This window comes from Pelobates fuscus, chromosome 4 (genome assembly GCF_036172605.1).
Source record: "Pelobates fuscus isolate aPelFus1 chromosome 4, aPelFus1.pri, whole genome shotgun sequence".
Classification (NCBI taxonomy): Eukaryota; Metazoa; Chordata; class Amphibia; order Anura; family Pelobatidae; genus Pelobates; species Pelobates fuscus.
The window spans coordinates 20,597,250-20,616,457 of NC_086320.1; the positions used below are offsets into that span (position 1 = coordinate 20,597,250).

Genomic DNA, 19,208 nt, shown 5'->3' on the forward strand with positions numbered 1-19,208 from the left:
GCTCGCTTAGCATGTGAGAGGTAGCGGGATCGATGCCCGCATTCTCCAGTGGCTTCTTCTTCTTTTAAATGAAGGGTGCTTAGACTGTATGTTGCATGTCTGTATTTTATGTAATAAATGTAACCTTGTGTATTTTACTGTCTTTTTACTGCCATGTGCTTAATGGAGTTTTGCATCTGTCCTTGGAGATAATTGGATTACTTCCCAATTATCTCCAGGATAGAAGACTCTGTGGAACTGGTTTTGGGCAGAAAAGCCATGCTTCATTTGGTCACAAAGGACTACGATCTATCTTTTGAACCACTGGACCAATTTGTATGATTTTGACGTATGTTTGTATTTGGAGTATGCTGATTCTGAAAATGTAAGTTTTATGTGAATGTGATGCATACTTTTAAAGTTATGAATAATGTGGAAAAACTGTATTTCTCTGCTTGTGATAATTACATTACCCATTTTGTAATGGCACCCCTTTATGCCCAGGGTGCCATTACAAAAGATGAGAGCGGAATAGTGGGGGATTAGCTCAAATGGTAGAGTGCTCGCTTAGCATGTGAGAGGTAGCGGGATCGATGCTTCTTCTTTTAAATGAAGCGTGCTTAGTTGAACTTTTTGTTTACCTGGATGTCATTGCCACAGCAGCATGTTGCAAAATGTTTAACTGCTTACCTGATTCTTCAAAAATGTCCTACTTTGACATTGAGTGAACTCACGAATTACCTTCGATAGCTCAGCTGGTAGAGCGGAGGACTGTAGTTGGTATATGATAGCAATCCTTAGGTCGCTGGTTCAATTCCGGCTCGAAGGACATTTGCTTTTCTCTCTTGTAGAGCAGAGGACTGTATGTTGCATGTCTGTATTTTATGTAATAAATGTAACCTTGTGTATTTTACTGTCTTTTTACTGCCATGTGCTTAATGGAGTTTTGCATCTGTCCTTGGAGATAATTGGATTACTTCCCAATTATCTCCAGGATAGAAGACTCTGTGGAACTGGTTTTGGGCAGAAAAGCCATGCTTCATTTGGTCACAAAGGACTACGATCTATCTTTTGAACCACTGGACCAATTTGTATGATTTTGACGTATGTTTGTATTTGGAGTATGCTGATTCTGAAAATGTAAGTTTTATGTGAATGTGATGCATACTTTTAAAGTTATGAATAATGTGGAAAAACTGTATTTCTCTGCTTGTGATAATTACATTACCCATTTTGTAATGGCACCCCTTTATGCCCAGGGTGCCATTACAAAAGATGAGAGCGGAATAGTGGGGGATTAGCTCAAATGGTAGAGTGCTCGCTTAGCATGTGAGAGGTAGCGGGATCGATGCTTTTTCTTTTAAATGAAGGGTGCTTAGTTGAACTTTTTGTTTACCTGGATGTCATTGCCACAGCAGCATGTTGCAAAATGTTTAACTGCTTACCTGATTCTTCAAAAATGTCCTACTTTGACATTGAGTGAACTCACGAATTACCTTCGATAGCTCAGCTGGTAGAGCGGAGGACTGTAGTTGGTATATGATAGCAATCCTTAGGTCGCTGGTTCGATTCCGGCTCGAAGGACATTTGCTTTTCTCTCTTGTAGAGCAGAGGACTGTATGTTGCATGTCTGTATTTTATGTAATAAATGTAACCTTGTGTATTTTACTGTCTTTTTACTGCCATGTGCTTAATGGAGTTTTGCATCTGTCCTTGGAGATAATTGGATTACTTCCCAATTATCTCCAGGATAGAAGACTCTGTGGAACTGGTTTTGGGCAGAAAAGCCATGCTTCATTTGGTCACAAAGGACTACGATCTATCTTTTGAACCACTGGACCAATTTGTATGATTTTGACGTATGTTTGTATTTGGAGTATGCTGATTCTGAAAATGTAAGTTTTATGTGAATGTGATGCATACTTTTAAAGTTATGAATAATGTGGAAAAACTGTATTTCTCTGCTTGTGATAATTACATTACCCATTTTGTAATGGCACCCCTTTATGCCCAGGGTGCCATTACAAAAGATGAGAGCGGAATAGTGGGGGATTAGCTCAAATGGTAGAGTGCTCGCTTAGCATGTGAGAGGTAGCGGGATCGATGCTTTTTCTTTTAAATGAAGGGTGCTTAGTTGAACTTTTTGTTTACCTGGATGTCATTGCCACAGCAGCATGTTGCAAAATGTTTAACTGCTTACCTGATTCTTCAAAAATGTCCTACTTTGACATTGAGTGAACTCACGAATTACCTTCGATAGCTCAGCTGGTAGAGCGGAGGACTGTAGTTGGTATATGATAGCAATCCTTAGGTCGCTGGTTCGATTCCGGCTCGAAGGACATTTGCTTTTCTCTCTTGTAGAGCAGAGGACTGTATGTTGCATGTCTGTATTTTATGTAATAAATGTAACCTTGTGTATTTTACTGTCTTTTTACTGCCATGTGCTTAATGGAGTTTTGCATCTGTCCTTGGAGATAATTGGATTACTTCCCAATTATCTCCAGGATAGAAGACTCTGTGGAACTGGTTTTGGGCAGAAAAGCCATGCTTCATTTGGTCACAAAGGACTACGATCTATCTTTTGAACCACTGGACCAATTTGTATGATTCTGACCTATGTTTGTATTTGGAGTATGCTGATTCTGAAAATGTAAGTTTTATGTGAATGTGATGCATACTTTTAAAGTTATGAATAATGTGGAAAAACTGTATTTCTCTGCTTGTTATAATTACATTACCCATTTTGTAATGGCACCCCTTTATGCCCAGGGTGCCATTACAAAAGATGAGTGCGGAAAAGTGGGGGATTAGCTCAAGTGGTAGAGCGCTCGCTTAGCATGTGAGAGGTAGCGGGATCGATGCCCGCATTCTCCAGTGGCTGCTTCTTCTTTTAAATGAAGGGTGCTTAGACTGTATGTTGCATGTCTGTATTTTATGTAATAAATGTAACCTTGTGTATTTTACTGTCTTTTTACTGCCATGTGCTTAATGGAGTTTTGCATCTGTCCTTGGAGATAATTGGATTACTTCCCAATTATCTCCAGGATAGAAGACTCTGTGGAACTGGTTTTGGGCAGAAAAGCCATGCTTCATTTGGTCACAAAGGACTACGATCTATCTTTTGAACCACTGGACCAATTTGTATGATTCTGACCTATGTTTGTATTTGGAGTATGCTGATTCTGAAAATGTAAGTTTTATGTGAATGTGATGCATACTTTTAAAGTTAAGAATAATGTGGAAAAACTGTATTTCTCTGCTTGTGATAATTACATTACCCATTTTGTAATGGCACCCCTTTATGCCCAGGGTGCCATTACAAAAGATGAGTGCGGAAAAGTGGGGGATTAGCTCAAATGGTAGAGCGCTCGCTTAGCATGTGAGAGGTAGCGGGATCGATGCCCGCATTCGCCAGTGGCTTCTTCTTCTTTTAAATGAAGGGTGCTTAGACTGTATGTTGCATGTCTGTATTTTATGTAATAAATGTAACCTTGTGTATTTTACTGTCTTTTTACTGCCATGTGCTTAATGGAGTTTTGCATCTGTCCTTGGAGATAATTGGATTACTTCCCAATTATCTCCAGGATAGAAGACTATGTGGAACTGGTTTTGGGCAGAAAAGCCATGCTTCATTTGGTCACAAAGGACTACGATCTATCTTTTGAACCACTGAACCAATTTGTATGATTCTGACCTATGTTTGTATTTGGAGTATGCTGATTCTGAAAATGTAAGTTTTATGTGAATGTGATGCATACTTTTAAAGTTATGAATAATGTGGAAAAACTGTATTTCTCTGCTTGTGATAATTACATTACCCATTTTGTAATGGCACCCCTTTATGCCCAGGGTGCCATTACAAAAGATGAGAGCGGAATAGTGGGGGATTAGCTCAAATGGTAGAGTGCTCGCTTAGCATGTGAGAGGTAGCGGGATCGATGCTTCTTCTTTTAAATGAAGGGTGCTTAGTTGAACTTTTTGTTTACCTGGATGTCATTGCCACAGCAGCATGTTGCAAAATGTTTAACTGCTTACCTGATTCTTCAAAAATGTCCTACTTTGACATTGAGTGAACTCACAAATTACCTTCGATAGCTCAGCTGGTAGAGCGGAGGACTGTAGTTGGTATATGATAGCAATCCTTAGGTCGCTGGTTCAATTCCGGCTCGAAGGACATTTGTTTTTCTCTCTTGTAGAGCAGAGGACTGTATGTTGCATGTCTGTATTTTATGTAATAAATGTAACCTTGTGTATTTTACTGTCTTTTTACTGCCATGTGCTTAACGGAGTTTTGCATCTGTCCTTGGAGATAATTGGATTACTTCCCAATTATCTCCAGGATAGAAGACTCTGTGGAACTGGTTTTGGGCAGAAAAGCCATGCTTCATTTGGTCACAAAGGACTACGATCTATCTTTTGAACCACTGGACCAATTTGTATGATTCTGACCTATGTTTGTATTTGGAGTATGCTGATTCTGAAAATGTAAGTTTTATGTGAATGTGATGCATACTTTTAAAGTTATGAATAATGTGGAAAAACTGTATTTCTCTGCTTGTGATAATTACATTACCCATTTTGTAATGGCACCCCTTTATGCCCAGGGTGCCATTACAAAAGATGAGAGCGGAATAGTGGGGGATTAGCTCAAATGGTAGAGTGCTCGCTTAGCATGTGAGAGGTAGCGGGATCGATGCTTCTTCTTTTAAATGAAGGGTGTTTAGTTGAACTTTTTGTTTACCTGGATGTCATTGCCACAGCCGCATGTTGCAAAATGTTTAACTGCTTACCTGATTCTTCAAAAATGTCCTACTTTGACATTGAGTGAACTCACGAATTACCTTCGATAGCTCAGCTGGTAGAGCGGAGGACTGTAGTTGGTATATGATAGCAATCCTTAGGTCGCTGGTTCAATTCCGGCTCGAAGGACATTTGCTTTTCTCTCTTGTAGAGCAGAGGACTGTATGTTGCATGTCTGTATTTTATGTAATAAATGTAACCTTGTGTATTTTACTGTCTTTTTACTGCCATGTGCTTAATGGAGTTTTGCATCTGTCCTTGGAGATAATTGGATTACTTCCCAATTATCTCCAGGATAGAAGACTCTGTGGAACTGGTTTTGGGCAGAAAAGCCATGCTTCATTTGGTCACAAAGGACTACGATCTATCTTTTGAACCACTGGACCAATTTGTATGATTTTGACGTATGTTTGTATTTGGAGTATGCTGATTCTGAAAATGTAAGTTTTATGTGAATGTGATGCATACTTTTAAAGTTATGAATAATGTGGAAAAACTGTATTTCTCTGCTTGTGATAATTACATTACCCATTTTGTAATGGCACCCCTTTATGCCCAGGGTGCCATTACAAAAGATGAGAGCGGAATAGTGGGGGATTAGCTCAAATGGTAGAGTGCTCGCTTAGCATGTGAGAGGTAGCGGGATCGATGCTTCTTCTTTTAAATGAAGCGTGCTTAGTTGAACTTTTTGTTTACCTGGATGTCATTGCCACAGCAGCATGTTGCAAAATGTTTAACTGCTTACCTGATTCTTCAAAAATGTCCTACTTTGACATTGAGTGAACTCACGAATTACCTTCGATAGCTCAGCTGGTAGAGCGGAGGACTGTAGTTGGTATATGATAGCAATCCTTAGGTCGCTGGTTCAATTCCGGCTCGAAGGACATTTGCTTTTCTCTCTTGTAGAGCAGAGGACTGTATGTTGCATGTCTGTATTTTATGTAATAAATGTAACCTTGTGTATTTTACTGTCTTTTTACTGCCATGTGCTTAATGGAGTTTTGCATCTGTCCTTGGAGATAATTGGATTACTTCCCAATTATCTCCAGGATAGAAGACTCTGTGGAACTGGTTTTGGGCAGAAAAGCCATGCTTCATTTGGTCACAAAGGACTACGATCTATCTTTTGAACCACTGGACCAATTTGTATGATTTTGACGTATGTTTGTATTTGGAGTATGCTGATTCTGAAAATGTAAGTTTTATGTGAATGTGATGCATACTTTTAAAGTTATGAATAATGTGGAAAAACTGTATTTCTCTGCTTGTGATAATTACATTACCCATTTTGTAATGGCACCCCTTTATGCCCAGGGTGCCATTACAAAAGATGAGAGCGGAATAGTGGGGGATTAGCTCAAATGGTAGAGTGCTCGCTTAGCATGTGAGAGGTAGCGGGATCGATGCCCGCATTCTCCAGTGGCTGCTTCTTCTTTTAAATGAAGGGTGCTTAGACTGTATGTTGCATGTCTGTATTTTATGTAATAAATGTAACCTTGTGTATTTTACTGTCTTTTTACTGCCATGTGCTTAATGGAGTTTTGCATCTGTCCTTGGAGATAATTGGATTACTTCCCAATTATCTCCAGGATAGAAGACTCTGTGGAACTGGTTTTGGGCAGAAAAGCCATGCTTCATTTGGTCACAAAGGACTACGATCTATCTTTTGAACCACTGGACCAATTTGTATGATTCTGACCTATGTTTGTATTTGGAGTATGCTGATTCTGAAAATGTAAGTTTTATGTGAATGTGATGCATACTTTTAAAGTTAAGAATAATGTGGAAAAACTGTATTTCTCTGCTTGTGATAATTACATTACCCATTTTGTAATGGCACCCCTTTATGCCCAGGGTGCCATTACAAAAGATGAGTGCGGAAAAGTGGGGGATTAGCTCAAATGGTAGAGCGCTCGCTTAGCATGTGAGAGGTAGCGGGATCGATGCCCGCATTCGCCAGTGGCTTCTTCTTCTTTTAAATGAAGGGTGCTTAGACTGTATGTTGCATGTCTGTATTTTATGTAATAAATGTAACCTTGTGTATTTTACTGTCTTTTTACTGCCATGTGCTTAATGGAGTTTTGCATCTGTCCTTGGAGATAATTGGATTACTTCCCAATTATCTCCAGGATAGAAGACTCTGTGGAACTGGTTTTGGGCAGAAAAGCCATGCTTCATTTGGTCACAAAGGACTACGATCTATCTTTTGAACCACTGAACCAATTTGTATGATTCTGACCTATGTTTGTATTTGGAGTATGCTGATTCTGAAAATGTAAGTTTTATGTGAATGTGATGCATACTTTTAAAGTTATGAATAATGTGGAAAAACTGTATTTCTCTGCTTGTGATAATTACATTACCCATTTTGTAATGGCACCCCTTTATGCCCAGGGTGCCATTACAAAAGATGAGAGCGGAATAGTGGGGGATTAGCTCAAATGGTAGAGTGCTCGCTTAGCATGTGAGAGGTAGCGGGATCGATGCTTCTTCTTTTAAATGAAGGGTGTTTAGTTGAACTTTTTGTTTACCTGGATGTCATTGCCACAGCCGCATGTTGCAAAATGTTTAACTGCTTACCTGATTCTTCAAAAATGTCCTACTTTGACATTGAGTGAACTCATGAATTACCTTCGATAGCTCAGCTGGTAGAGCGGAGGACTGTAGTTGGTATATGATAGCAATCCTTAGGTCGCTGGTTCAATTCCGGCTCGAAGGACATTTGCTTTTCTCTCTTGTAGAGCAGAGGACTGTATGTTGCATGTCTGTATTTTATGTAATAAATGTAACCTTGTGTATTTTACTGTCTTTTTACTGCCATGTGCTTAATGGAGTTTTGCATCTGTCCTTGGAGATAATTGGATTACTTCCCAATTATCTCCAGGATAGAAGACTCTGTGGAACTGGTTTTGGGCAGAAAAGCCATGCTTCATTTGGTCACAAAGGACTACGATCTATCTTTTGAACCACTGGACCAATTTGTATGATTTTGACGTATGTTTGTATTTGGAGTATGCTGATTCTGAAAATGTAAGTTTTATGTGAATGTGATGCATACTTTTAAAGTTATGAATAATGTGGAAAAACTGTATTTCTCTGCTTGTGATAATTACATTACCCATTTTGTAATGGCACCCCTTTATGCCCAGGGTGCCATTACAAAAGATGAGAGCGGAATAGTGGGGGATTAGCTCAAATGGTAGAGTGCTCGCTTAGCATGTGAGAGGTAGCGGGATCGATGCTTCTTCTTTTAAATGAAGGGTGCTTAGTTGAACTTTTTGTTTACCTGGATGTCATTGCCACAGCAGCATGTTGCAAAATGTTTAACTGCTTACCTGATTCTTCAAAAATGTCCTACTTTGACATTGAGTGAACTCACAAATTACCTTCGATAGCTCAGCTGGTAGAGCGGAGGACTGTAGTTGGTATATGATAGCAATCCTTAGGTCGCTGGTTCAATTCCGGCTCGAAGGACATTTGCTTTTCTCTCTTGTAGAGCAGAGGACTGTATGTTGCATGTCTGTATTTTATGTAATAAATGTAACCTTGTGTATTTTACTGTCTTTTTACTGCCATGTGCTTAATGGAGTTTTGCATCTGTCCTTGGAGATAATTGGATTACTTCCCAATTATCTCCAGGATAGAAGACTCTGTGGAACTGGTTTTGGGCAGAAAAGCCATGCTTCATTTGGTCACAAAGGACTACGATCTATCTTTTGAACCACTGGACCAATTTGTATGATTCTGACCTATGTTTGTATTTGGAGTATGCTGATTCTGAAAATGTACGTTTTATGTGAATGTGATGCATACTTTTAAAGTTATGAATAATGTGGAAAAACTGTATTTCTCTGCTTGTGATAATTACATTACCCATTTTGTAATGGCACCCCTTTATGCCCAGGGTGCCATTACAAAAGATGAGTGCGGAAAAGTGGGGGATTAGCAAAAATGGTAGAGCGCTCGCTTAGCATGTGAGAGGTAGCGGGATCGATGCCCGCATTCTCCAGTGGCTTCTTCTTCTTTTAAATGAAGGGTGCTTAGACTGTATGTTGCATGTCTGTATTTTATGTAATAAATGTAACCTTGTGTATTTTACTGTCTTTTTACTGCCATGTGCTTAATGGAGTTTTGCATCTGTCCTTGGAGATAATTGGATTACTTCCCAATTATCTCCAGGATAGAAGACTCTGTGGAACTGGTTTTGGGCAGAAAAGCCATGCTTCATTTGGTCACAAAGGACTACGATCTATCTTTTGAACCACTGGACCAATTTGTATGATTCTGACCTATGTTTGTATTTGGAGTATGCTGATTCTGAAAATGTAAGTTTTATGTGAATGTGATGCATACTTTTAAAGTTATGAATAATGTGGAAAAACTGTTTTTCTCTGCTTGTGATAATTACATTACCCATTTTGTAATGGCACCCCTTTATGCCCAGGGTGCCATTACAAAAGATGAGAGCGGAATAGTGGGGGATTAGCTCAAATGGTAGAGTGCTCGCTTAGCATGTGAGAGGTAGCGGGATCGATGCTTCTTCTTTTAAATGAAGGGTGCTTAGTTGAACTTTTTGTTTACCTGGATGTCATTGCCACAGCAGCATGTTGCAAAATGTTTAACTGCTTACCTGATTCTTCAAAAATGTCCTACTTTGACATTGAGTGAACTCACGAATTACCTTCGATAGCTCAGCTGGTAGAGCGGAGGACTGTAGTTGGTATATGATAGCAATCCTTAGGTCGCTGGTTCAATTCCGGCTCGAAGGACATTTGTTTTTCTCTCTTGTAGAGCAGAGGACTGTATGTTGCATGTCTGTATTTTATGTAATAAATGTAACCTTGTGTATTTTACTGTCTTTTTACTGCCATGTGCTTAACGGAGTTTTGCATCTGTCCTTGGAGATAATTGGATTACTTCCCAATTATCTCCAGGATAGAAGACTCTGTGGAACTGGTTTTGGGCAGAAAAGCCATGCTTCATTTGGTCACAAAGGACTACGATCTATCTTTTGAACCACTGGACCAATTTGTATGATTCTGACCTATGTTTGTATTTGGAGTATGCTGATTCTGAAAATGTAAGTTTTATGTGAATGTGATGCATACTTTTAAAGTTATGAATAATGTGGAAAAACTGTATTTCTCTGCTTGTGATAATTACATTACCCATTTTGTAATGGCACCCCTTTATGCCCAGGGTGCCATTACAAAAGATGAGAGCGGAATAGTGGGGGATTAGCTCAAATGGTAGAGTGCTCGCTTAGCATGTGAGAGGTAGCGGGATCGATGCTTCTTCTTTTAAATGAAGCGTGCTTAGTTGAACTTTTTGTTTACCTGGATGTCATTGCCACAGCAGCATGTTGCAAAATGTTTAACTGCTTACCTGATTCTTCAAAAATGTCCTACTTTGACATTGAGTGAACTCACGAATTACCTTCGATAGCTCAGCTGGTAGAGCGGAGGACTGTAGTTGGTATATGATAGCAATCCTTAGGTCGCTGGTTCAATTCCGGCTCGAAGGACATTTGCTTTTCTCTCTTGTAGAGCAGAGGACTGTATGTTGCATGTCTGTATTTTATGTAATAAATGTAACCTTGTGTATTTTACTGTCTTTTTACTGCCATGTGCTTAATGGAGTTTTGCATCTGTCCTTGGAGATAATTGGATTACTTCCCAATTATCTCCAGGATAGAAGACTCTGTGGAACTGGTTTTGGGCAGAAAAGCCATGCTTCATTTGGTCACAAAGGACTACGATCTATCTTTTGAACCACTGGACCAATTTGTATGATTTTGACGTATGTTTGTATTTGGAGTATGCTGATTCTGAAAATGTAAGTTTTATGTGAATGTGATGCATACTTTTAAAGTTATGAATAATGTGGAAAAACTGTATTTCTCTGCTTGTGATAATTACATTACCCATTTTGTAATGGCACCCCTTTATGCCCAGGGTGCCATTACAAAAGATGAGAGCGGAATAGTGGGGGATTAGCTCAAATGGTAGAGTGCTCGCTTAGTATGTGAGAGGTAGCGGGATCGATGCTTTTTCTTTTAAATGAAGGGTGCTTAGTTGAACTTTTTGTTTACCTGGATGTCATTGCCACAGCAGCATGTTGCAAAATGTTTAACTGCTTACCTGATTCTTCAAAAATGTCCTACTTTGACATTGAGTGAACTCACGAATTACCTTCGATAGCTCAGCTGGTAGAGCGGAGGACTGTAGTTGGTATATGATAGCAATCCTTAGGTCGCTGGTTCGATTCCGGCTCGAAGGACATTTGCTTTTCTCTCTTGTAGAGCAGAGGACTGTATGTTGCATGTCTGTATTTTATGTAATAAATGTAACATTGTGTATTTTACTGTCTTTTTACTGCCATGTGCTTAATGGAGTTTTGCATCTGTCCTTGGAGATAATTGGATTACTTCCCAATTATCTCCAGGATAGAAGACTCTGTGGAACTGGTTTTGGGCAGAAAAGCCATGCTTCATTTGGTCACAAAGGACTACGATCTATCTTTTGAACCACTGGACCAATTTGTATGATTCTGACCTATGTTTGTATTTGGAGTATGCTGATTCTGAAAATGTAAGTTTTATGTGAATGTGATGCATACTTTTAAAGTTATGAATAATGTGGAAAAACTGTATTTCTCTGCTTGTGATAATTACATTACCCATTTTGTAATGGCACCCCTTTATGCCCAGGGTGCCATTACAAAAGATGAGTGCGGAAAAGTGGGGGATTAGCTCAAGTGGTAGAGCGCTCGCTTAGCATGTGAGAGGTAGCGGGATCGATGCCCGCATTCTCCAGTGGCTGCTTCTTCTTTTAAATGAAGGGTGCTTAGACTGTATGTTGCATGTCTGTATTTTATGTAATAAATGTAACCTTGTGTATTTTACTGTCTTTTTACTGCCATGTGCTTAATGGAGTTTTGCATCTGTCCTTGGAGATAATTGGATTACTTCCCAATTATCTCCAGGATAGAAGACTCTGTGGAACTGGTTTTGGGCAGAAAAGCCATGCTTCATTTGGTCACAAAGGACTACGATCTATCTTTTGAACCACTGGACCAATTTGTATGATTCTGACCTATGTTTGTATTTGGAGTATGCTGATTCTGAAAATGTAAGTTTTATGTGAATGTGATGCATACTTTTAAAGTTAAGAATAATGTGGAAAAACTGTATTTCTCTGCTTGTGATAATTACATTACCCATTTTGTAATGGCACCCCTTTATGCCCAGGGTGCCATTACAAAAGATGAGTGCGGAAAAGTGGGGGATTAGCTCAAATGGTAGAGCGCTCGCTTAGCATGTGAGAGGTAGCGGGATCGATGCCCGCATTCGCCAGTGGCTTCTTCTTCTTTTAAATGAAGGGTGCTTAGACTGTATGTTGCATGTCTGTATTTTATGTAATAAATGTAACCTTGTGTATTTTACTGTCTTTTTACTGCCATGTGCTTAATGGAGTTTTGCATCTGTCCTTGGAGATAATTGGATTACTTCCCAATTATCTCCAGGATAGAAGACTCTGTGGAACTGGTTTTGGGCAGAAAAGCCATGCTTCATTTGGTCACAAAGGACTACGATCTATCTTTTGAACCACTGAACCAATTTGTATGATTCTGACCTATGTTTGTATTTGGAGTATGCTGATTCTGAAAATGTAAGTTTTATGTGAATGTGATGCATACTTTTAAAGTTATGAATAATGTGGAAAAACTGTATTTCTCTGCTTGTGATAATTACATTACCCATTTTGTAATGGCACCCCTTTATGCCCAGGGTGCCATTACAAAAGATGAGAGCGGAATAGTGGGGGATTAGCTCAAATGGTAGAGTGCTCGCTTAGCATGTGAGAGGTAGCGGGATCGATGCTTCTTCTTTTAAATGAAGGGTGCTTAGTTGAACTTTTTGTTTACCTGGATGTCATTGCCACAGCAGCATGTTGCAAAATGTTTAACTGCTTACCTGATTCTTCAAAAATGTCCTACTTTGACATTGAGTGAACTCACGAATTACCTTCGATAGCTCAGCTGGTAGAGCGGAGGACTGTAGTTGGTATATGATAGCAATCCTTAGGTCGCTGGTTCAATTCCGGCTCGAAGGACATTTGTTTTTCTCTCTTGTAGAGCAGAGGACTGTATGTTGCATGTCTGTATTTTATGTAATAAATGTAACCTTGTGTATTTTACTGTCTTTTTACTGCCATGTGCTTAACGGAGTTTTGCATCTGTCCTTGGAGATAATTGGATTACTTCCCAATTATCTCCAGGATAGAAGACTCTGTGGAACTGGTTTTGGGCAGAAAAGCCATGCTTCATTTGGTCACAAAGGACTACGATCTATCTTTTGAACCACTGGACCAATTTGTATGATTCTGACCTATGTTTGTATTTGGAGTATGCTGATTCTGAAAATGTAAGTTTTATGTGAATGTGATGCATACTTTTAAAGTTATGAATAATGTGGAAAAACTGTATTTCTCTGCTTGTGATAATTACATTACCCATTTTGTAATGGCACCCCTTTATGCCCAGGGTGCCATTACAAAAGATGAGAGCGGAATAGTGGGGGATTAGCTCAAATGGTAGAGTGCTCGCTTAGCATGTGAGAGGTAGCGGGATCGATGCTTCTTCTTTTAAATGAAGCGTGCTTAGTTGAACTTTTTGTTTACCTGGATGTCATTGCCACAGCAGCATGTTGCAAAATGTTTAACTGCTTACCTGATTCTTCAAAAATGTCCTACTTTGACATTGAGTGAACTCACGAATTACCTTCGATAGCTCAGCTGGTAGAGCGGAGGACTGTAGTTGGTATATGATAGCAATCCTTAGGTCGCTGGTTCAATTCCGGCTCGAAGGACATTTGCTTTTCTCTCTTGTAGAGCAGAGGACTGTATGTTGCATGTCTGTATTTTATGTAATAAATGTAACCTTGTGTATTTTACTGTCTTTTTACTGCCATGTGCTTAATGGAGTTTTGCATCTGTCCTTGGAGATAATTGGATTACTTCCCAATTATCTCCAGGATAGAAGACTCTGTGGAAATGGTTTTGGGCAGAAAAGCCATGCTTCATTTGGTCACAAAGGACTACGATCTATCTTTTGAACCACTGGACCAATTTGTATGATTTTGACGTATGTTTGTATTTGGAGTATGCTGATTCTGAAAATGTAAGTTTTATGTGAATGTGATGCATACTTTTAAAGTTATGAATAATGTGGAAAAACTGTATTTCTCTGCTTGTGATAATTACATTACCCATTTTGTAATGGCACCCCTTTATGCCCAGGGTGCCATTACAAAAGATGAGAGCGGAATAGTGGGGGATTAGCTCAAATGGTAGAGTGCTCGCTTAGCATGTGAGAGGTAGCGGGATCGATGCTTTTTCTTTTAAATGAAGGGTGCTTAGTTGAACTTTTTGTTTACCTGGATGTCATTGCCACAGCAGCATGTTGCAAAATGTTTAACTGCTTACCTGATTCTTCAAAAATGTCCTACTTTGACATTGAGTGAACTCACGAATTACCTTCGATAGCTCAGCTGGTAGAGCGGAGGACTGTAGTTGGTATATGATAGCAATCCTTAGGTTGCTGGTTCGATTCCGGCTCGAAGGACATTTGCTTTTCTCTCTTGTAGAGCAGAGGACTGTATGTTGCATGTCTGTAATAAATGTAACCTTGTGTATTTTACTGTCTTTTTACTGCCATGTGCTTAATGGAGTTTTGCATCTGTCCTTGGAGATAATTGGATTACTTCCCAATTATCTCCAGGATAGAAGACTCTGTGGAACTGGTTTTGGGCAGAAAAGCCATGCTTCATTTGGTCACAAAGGACTACAATCTATCTTTTGAACCACTGGACCAATTTGTATGATTCTGACCTATGTTTGTATTTGGAGTATGCTGATTCTGAAAATGTAAGTTTTATGTGAATGTGATGCATACTTTTAAAGTTATGAATAATGTGGAAAAACTGTATTTCTCTGCTTGTGATAATTACATTACCCATTTTGTAATGGCACCCCTTTATGCCCAGGGTGCCATTACAAAAGATGAGTGCGGAAAAGTGGGGGATTAGCTCAAGTGGTAGAGCGCTCGCTTAGCATGTGAGAGGTAGCGGGATCGATGCCCGCATTCTCCAGTGGCTGCTTCTTCTTTTAAATGAAGGGTGCTTAGACTGTATGTTGCATGTCTGTATTTCATGTAATAAATGTAACCTTGTGTATTTTACTGTCTTTTTACTGCCATGTGCTTAATGGAGTTTTGCATCTGTCCTTGGAGATAATTGGATTACTTCCCAATTATCTCCAGGATAGAAGACTCTGTGGAACTGGTTTTGGGCAGAAAAGCCATGCTTCATTTGGTCACAAAGGACTACGATCTATCTTTTGAACCACTGGACCAATTTGTATGATTCTGACCTATGTTTGTATTTGGAGTATGCTGATTCTGAAAATGTAAGTTTTATGTGAATGTGATGCATACTTTTAAAGTTAAGAATAATGTGGAAAAACTGTATTTCTCTGCTTGTGATAATTACATTACCCATTTTGTAATGGCACCCCTTTATGCCCAGGGTGCCATTACAAAAGATGAGTGCGGAAAAGTGGGGGATTAGCTCAAATGGTAGAGCGCTCGCTTAGCATGTGAGAGGTAGCGGGATCGATGCCCGCATTCGCCAGTGGCTTCTTCTTCTTTTAAATGAAGGGTGCTTAGACTGTATGTTGCATGTCTGTATTTTATGTAATAAATGTAACCTTGTGTATTTTACTGTCTTTTTACTGACATGTGCTTAATGGAGTTTTGCATCTGTCCTTGGAGATAATTGGATTACTTCCCAATTATCTCCAGGATAGAAGACTCTGTGGAACTGGTTTTGGGCAGAAAAGCCATGCTTCATTTGGTCACAAAGGACTACGATCTATCTTTTGAACCACTGAACCAATTTGTATGATTCTGACCTATGTTTGTATTTGGAGTATGCTGATTCTGAAAATGTAAGTTTTATGTGAATGTGATGCATACTTTTAAAGTTATGAATAATGTGGAAAAACTGTATTTCTCTGCTTGTGATAATTACATTACCCATTTTGTAATGGCACCCCTTTATGCCCAGGGTGCCATTACAAAAGATGAGAGCGGAATAGTGGGGGATTAGCTCAAATGGTAGAGTGCTCGCTTAGCATGTGAGAGGTAGCGGGATCGATGCTTCTTCTTTTAAATGAAGGGTGCTTAGTTGAACTTTTTGTTTACCTGGATGTCATTGCCACAGCAGCATGTTGCAAAATGTTTAACTGCTTACCTGATTCTTCAAAAATGTCCTACTTTGACATTGAGTGAACTCACAAATTACCTTCGATAGCTCAGCTGGTAGAGCGGAGGACTGTAGTTGGTATATGATAGCAATCCTTAGGTCGCTGGTTCAATTCCGGCTCGAAGGACATTTGTTTTTCTCTCTTGTAGAGCAGAGGACTGTATGTTGCATGTCTGTATTTTATGTAATAAATGTAACCTTGTGTATTTTACTGTCTTTTTACTGCCATGTGCTTAACGGAGTTTTGCATCTGTCCTTGGAGATAATTGGATTACTTCCCAATTATCTCCAGGATAGAAGACTCTGTGGAACTGGTTTTGGGCAGAAAAGCCATGCTTCATTTGGTCACAAAGGACTACGATCTATCTTTTGAACCACTGGACCAATTTGTATGATTCTGACCTATGTTTGTATTTGGAGTATGCTGATTCTGAAAATGTAAGTTTTATGTGAATGTGATGCATACTTTTAAAGTTATGAATAATGTGGAAAAACTGTATTTCTCTGCTTGTGATAATTACATTACCCATTTTGTAATGGCACCCCTTTATGCCCAGGGTGCCATTACAAAAGATGAGAGCGGAATAGTGGGGGATTAGCTCAAATGGTAGAGTGCTCGCTTAGCATGTGAGAGGTAGCGGGATCGATGCTTCTTCTTTTAAATGAAGGGTGTTTAGTTGAACTTTTTGTTTACCTGGATGTCATTGCCACAGCCGCATGTTGCAAAATGTTTAACTGCTTACCTGATTCTTCAAAAATGTCCTACTTTGACATTGAGTGAACTCACGAATTACCTTCGATAGCTCAGCTGGTAGAGCGGAGGACTGTAGTTGGTATATGATAGCAATCCTTAGGTCGCTGGTTCAATTCCGGCTCGAAGGACATTTGCTTTTCTCTCTTGTAGAGCAGAGGACTGTATGTTGCATGTCTGTATTTTATGTAATAAATGTAACCTTGTGTATTTTACTGTCTTTTTACTGCCATGTGCTTAATGGAGTTTTGCATCTGTCCTTGGAGATAATTGGATTACTTCCCAATTATCTCCAGGATAGAAGACTCTGTGGAACTGGTTTTGGGCAGAAAAGCCATGCTTCATTTGGTCACAAAGGACTACGATCTATCTTTTGAACCACTGGACCAATTTGTATGATTCTGACCTATGTTTGTATTTGGAGTATGCTGATTCTGAAAATGTAAGTTTTATGTGAATGTGATGCATACTTTTAAAGTTATGAATAATGTGGAAAAACTGTATTTCTCTGCTTGTGATAATTACATTACCCATTTTGTAATGGCACCCCTTTATGCCCAGGGTGCCATTACAAAAGATGAGTGCGGAAAAGTGGGGGATTAGCAAAAATGGTAGAGCGCTCGCTTAGCATGTGAGAGGTAGCGGGATCGATGCCCGCATTCTCCAGTGGCTTCTTCTTCTTTTAAATGAAGGGTGCTTAGACTGTATGTTGCATGTCTGTATTTTATGTAATAAATGTAACCTTGTGTATTTTACTGTCTTTTTACTGCCATGTGCTTAATGGAGTTTTGCATCTGTCCTTGGAGATAATTGGATTACTTCCCAATTATCTCCAGGATAGAAGACTCTGTGGAACTGGTTTTGGGCAGAAAAGCCATGCTTCATTTGGTCACAAAGGACTACGATCTATCTTTTGAACCACTGGACCAATTTGTATGATTCTGACCTATGTTTGTATTTGGAGTATGCTGATTCTGAAAATGTAAGTTTTATGTGAATGTGATGCATACTTTTAAAGTTATGAATAATGTGGAAAAACTGTATTTCTCTGCTTGTGATAATTACATTACCCATTTTGTAATGGCACCCCTTTATGCCCAGGGTGCCATTACAAAAGATGAGAGCGGAATAGTGGGGGATTAGCTCAAATGGTAGAGTGCTCGCTTAGCATGTGAGAGGTAGCGGGATCGATGCTTCTTCTTTTAAATGAAGGGTGTTTAGTTGAACTTTTTGTTTACCTGGATGTCATTGCCACAGCCGCATGTTGCAAAATGTTTAACTGCTTACCTGATTCTTCAAAAATGTCCTACTTTGACATTGAGTGAACTCACGAATTACCTTCGATAGCTCAGCTGGTAGAGCGGAGGACTGTAGTTGGTATATGATAGCAATCCTTAGGTGGCTGGTTCAATTCCGGCTCGAAGGACATTTGCTTTTCTCTCTTGTAGAGCAGAGGACTGTATGTTGCATGTCTGTATTTTATGTAATAAATGTAACCTTGTGTATTTTACTGTCTTTTTACTGCCATGTGCTTAATGGAGTTTTGCATCTGTCCTTGGAGATAATTGGATTACTTCCCAATTATCTCCAGGATAGAAGACTCTGTGGAACTGGTTTTGGGCAGAAAAGCCATGCTTCATTTGGTCACAAAGGACTACGATCTATCTTTTGAACCACTGGACCAATTTGTATGATTTTGACGTATGTTTGTATTTGGAGTATGCTGATTCTGAAAATGTAAGTTTTATGTGAATGTGATGCATACTTCTAAAGTTATGAATAATGTGGAAAAACTGTATTTCTCTGCTTGTGATAATTACATTACCCATTTTGTAATGGCACCCCTTTATGCCCAGGGTGCCATTACAAAAGATGAGAGCGGAATAGTGGGGGATTAGCTCAAATGGTAGAGTGCTCGCTTAGCATGTGAGAGGTAGCGGGATCGATGCTTCTTCTTTTAAATGAAGGGTGCTTAGTTGAACTTTTTGTTTACCTGGATGTCATTGCCACAGCAGCATGTTGCAAAATGTTTAACTGCTTACCTGATTCTTCAAAAATGTCCTACTTTGACATTGAGTGAACTCACAAATTACCTTCGATAGCTCAGCTGGTAGAGCGGAGGACTGTAGTTGGTATATGATAGCAATCCTTAGGTCGCTGGTTCAATTCCGGCTCGAAGGACATTTGCTTTTCTCTCTTGTAGAGCAGAGGACTGTATGTTGCATGTCTGTATTTTATGTAATAAATGTAACCTTGTGTATTTTACTGTCTTTTTACTGCCATGTGCTTAATGGAGTTTTGCATCTGTCCTTGGAGATAATTGGATTACTTCCCAATTATCTCCAGGATAGAAGA

General features: G+C 39.3%; 6 non-coding genes across 6 annotated transcripts; all 6 read left to right on the top strand.

Moving 5' to 3' along the window:
* The first annotated feature begins 1,474 nt into the window (after positions 1 to 1,474).
* TRNAY-GUA (transfer RNA tyrosine (anticodon GUA)) lies at positions 1,475 to 1,563 on the top strand. Its single transcript is given in 2 exon segments — positions 1,475 to 1,511; positions 1,528 to 1,563. It is a non-coding gene; the product is annotated as a tRNA-Tyr (tRNA).
* A 666-nt stretch (positions 1,564 to 2,229) lies between these two features.
* TRNAY-GUA (transfer RNA tyrosine (anticodon GUA)) lies at positions 2,230 to 2,318 on the top strand. The gene is given in 2 exon segments: positions 2,230 to 2,266; positions 2,283 to 2,318. It is a non-coding gene; the product is annotated as a tRNA-Tyr (tRNA).
* Positions 2,319 to 2,780: 462 nt separating this feature from the next.
* Positions 2,781 to 2,853, top strand: TRNAA-AGC (transfer RNA alanine (anticodon AGC)). The gene has a single exon. It is a non-coding gene; the product is annotated as a tRNA-Ala (tRNA).
* Positions 2,854 to 10,969: 8,116 nt separating this feature from the next.
* Positions 10,970 to 11,058, top strand: TRNAY-GUA (transfer RNA tyrosine (anticodon GUA)). Its single transcript is given in 2 exon segments — positions 10,970 to 11,006; positions 11,023 to 11,058. It is a non-coding gene; the product is annotated as a tRNA-Tyr (tRNA).
* A 462-nt stretch (positions 11,059 to 11,520) lies between these two features.
* TRNAA-AGC (transfer RNA alanine (anticodon AGC)) lies at positions 11,521 to 11,593 on the top strand. The gene has a single exon. It is a non-coding gene; the product is annotated as a tRNA-Ala (tRNA).
* Positions 11,594 to 14,856: 3,263 nt separating this feature from the next.
* Positions 14,857 to 14,929, top strand: TRNAA-AGC (transfer RNA alanine (anticodon AGC)). Its single transcript has one exon. It is a non-coding gene; the product is annotated as a tRNA-Ala (tRNA).
* Positions 14,930 to 19,208: the final 4,279 nt, after the last annotated feature.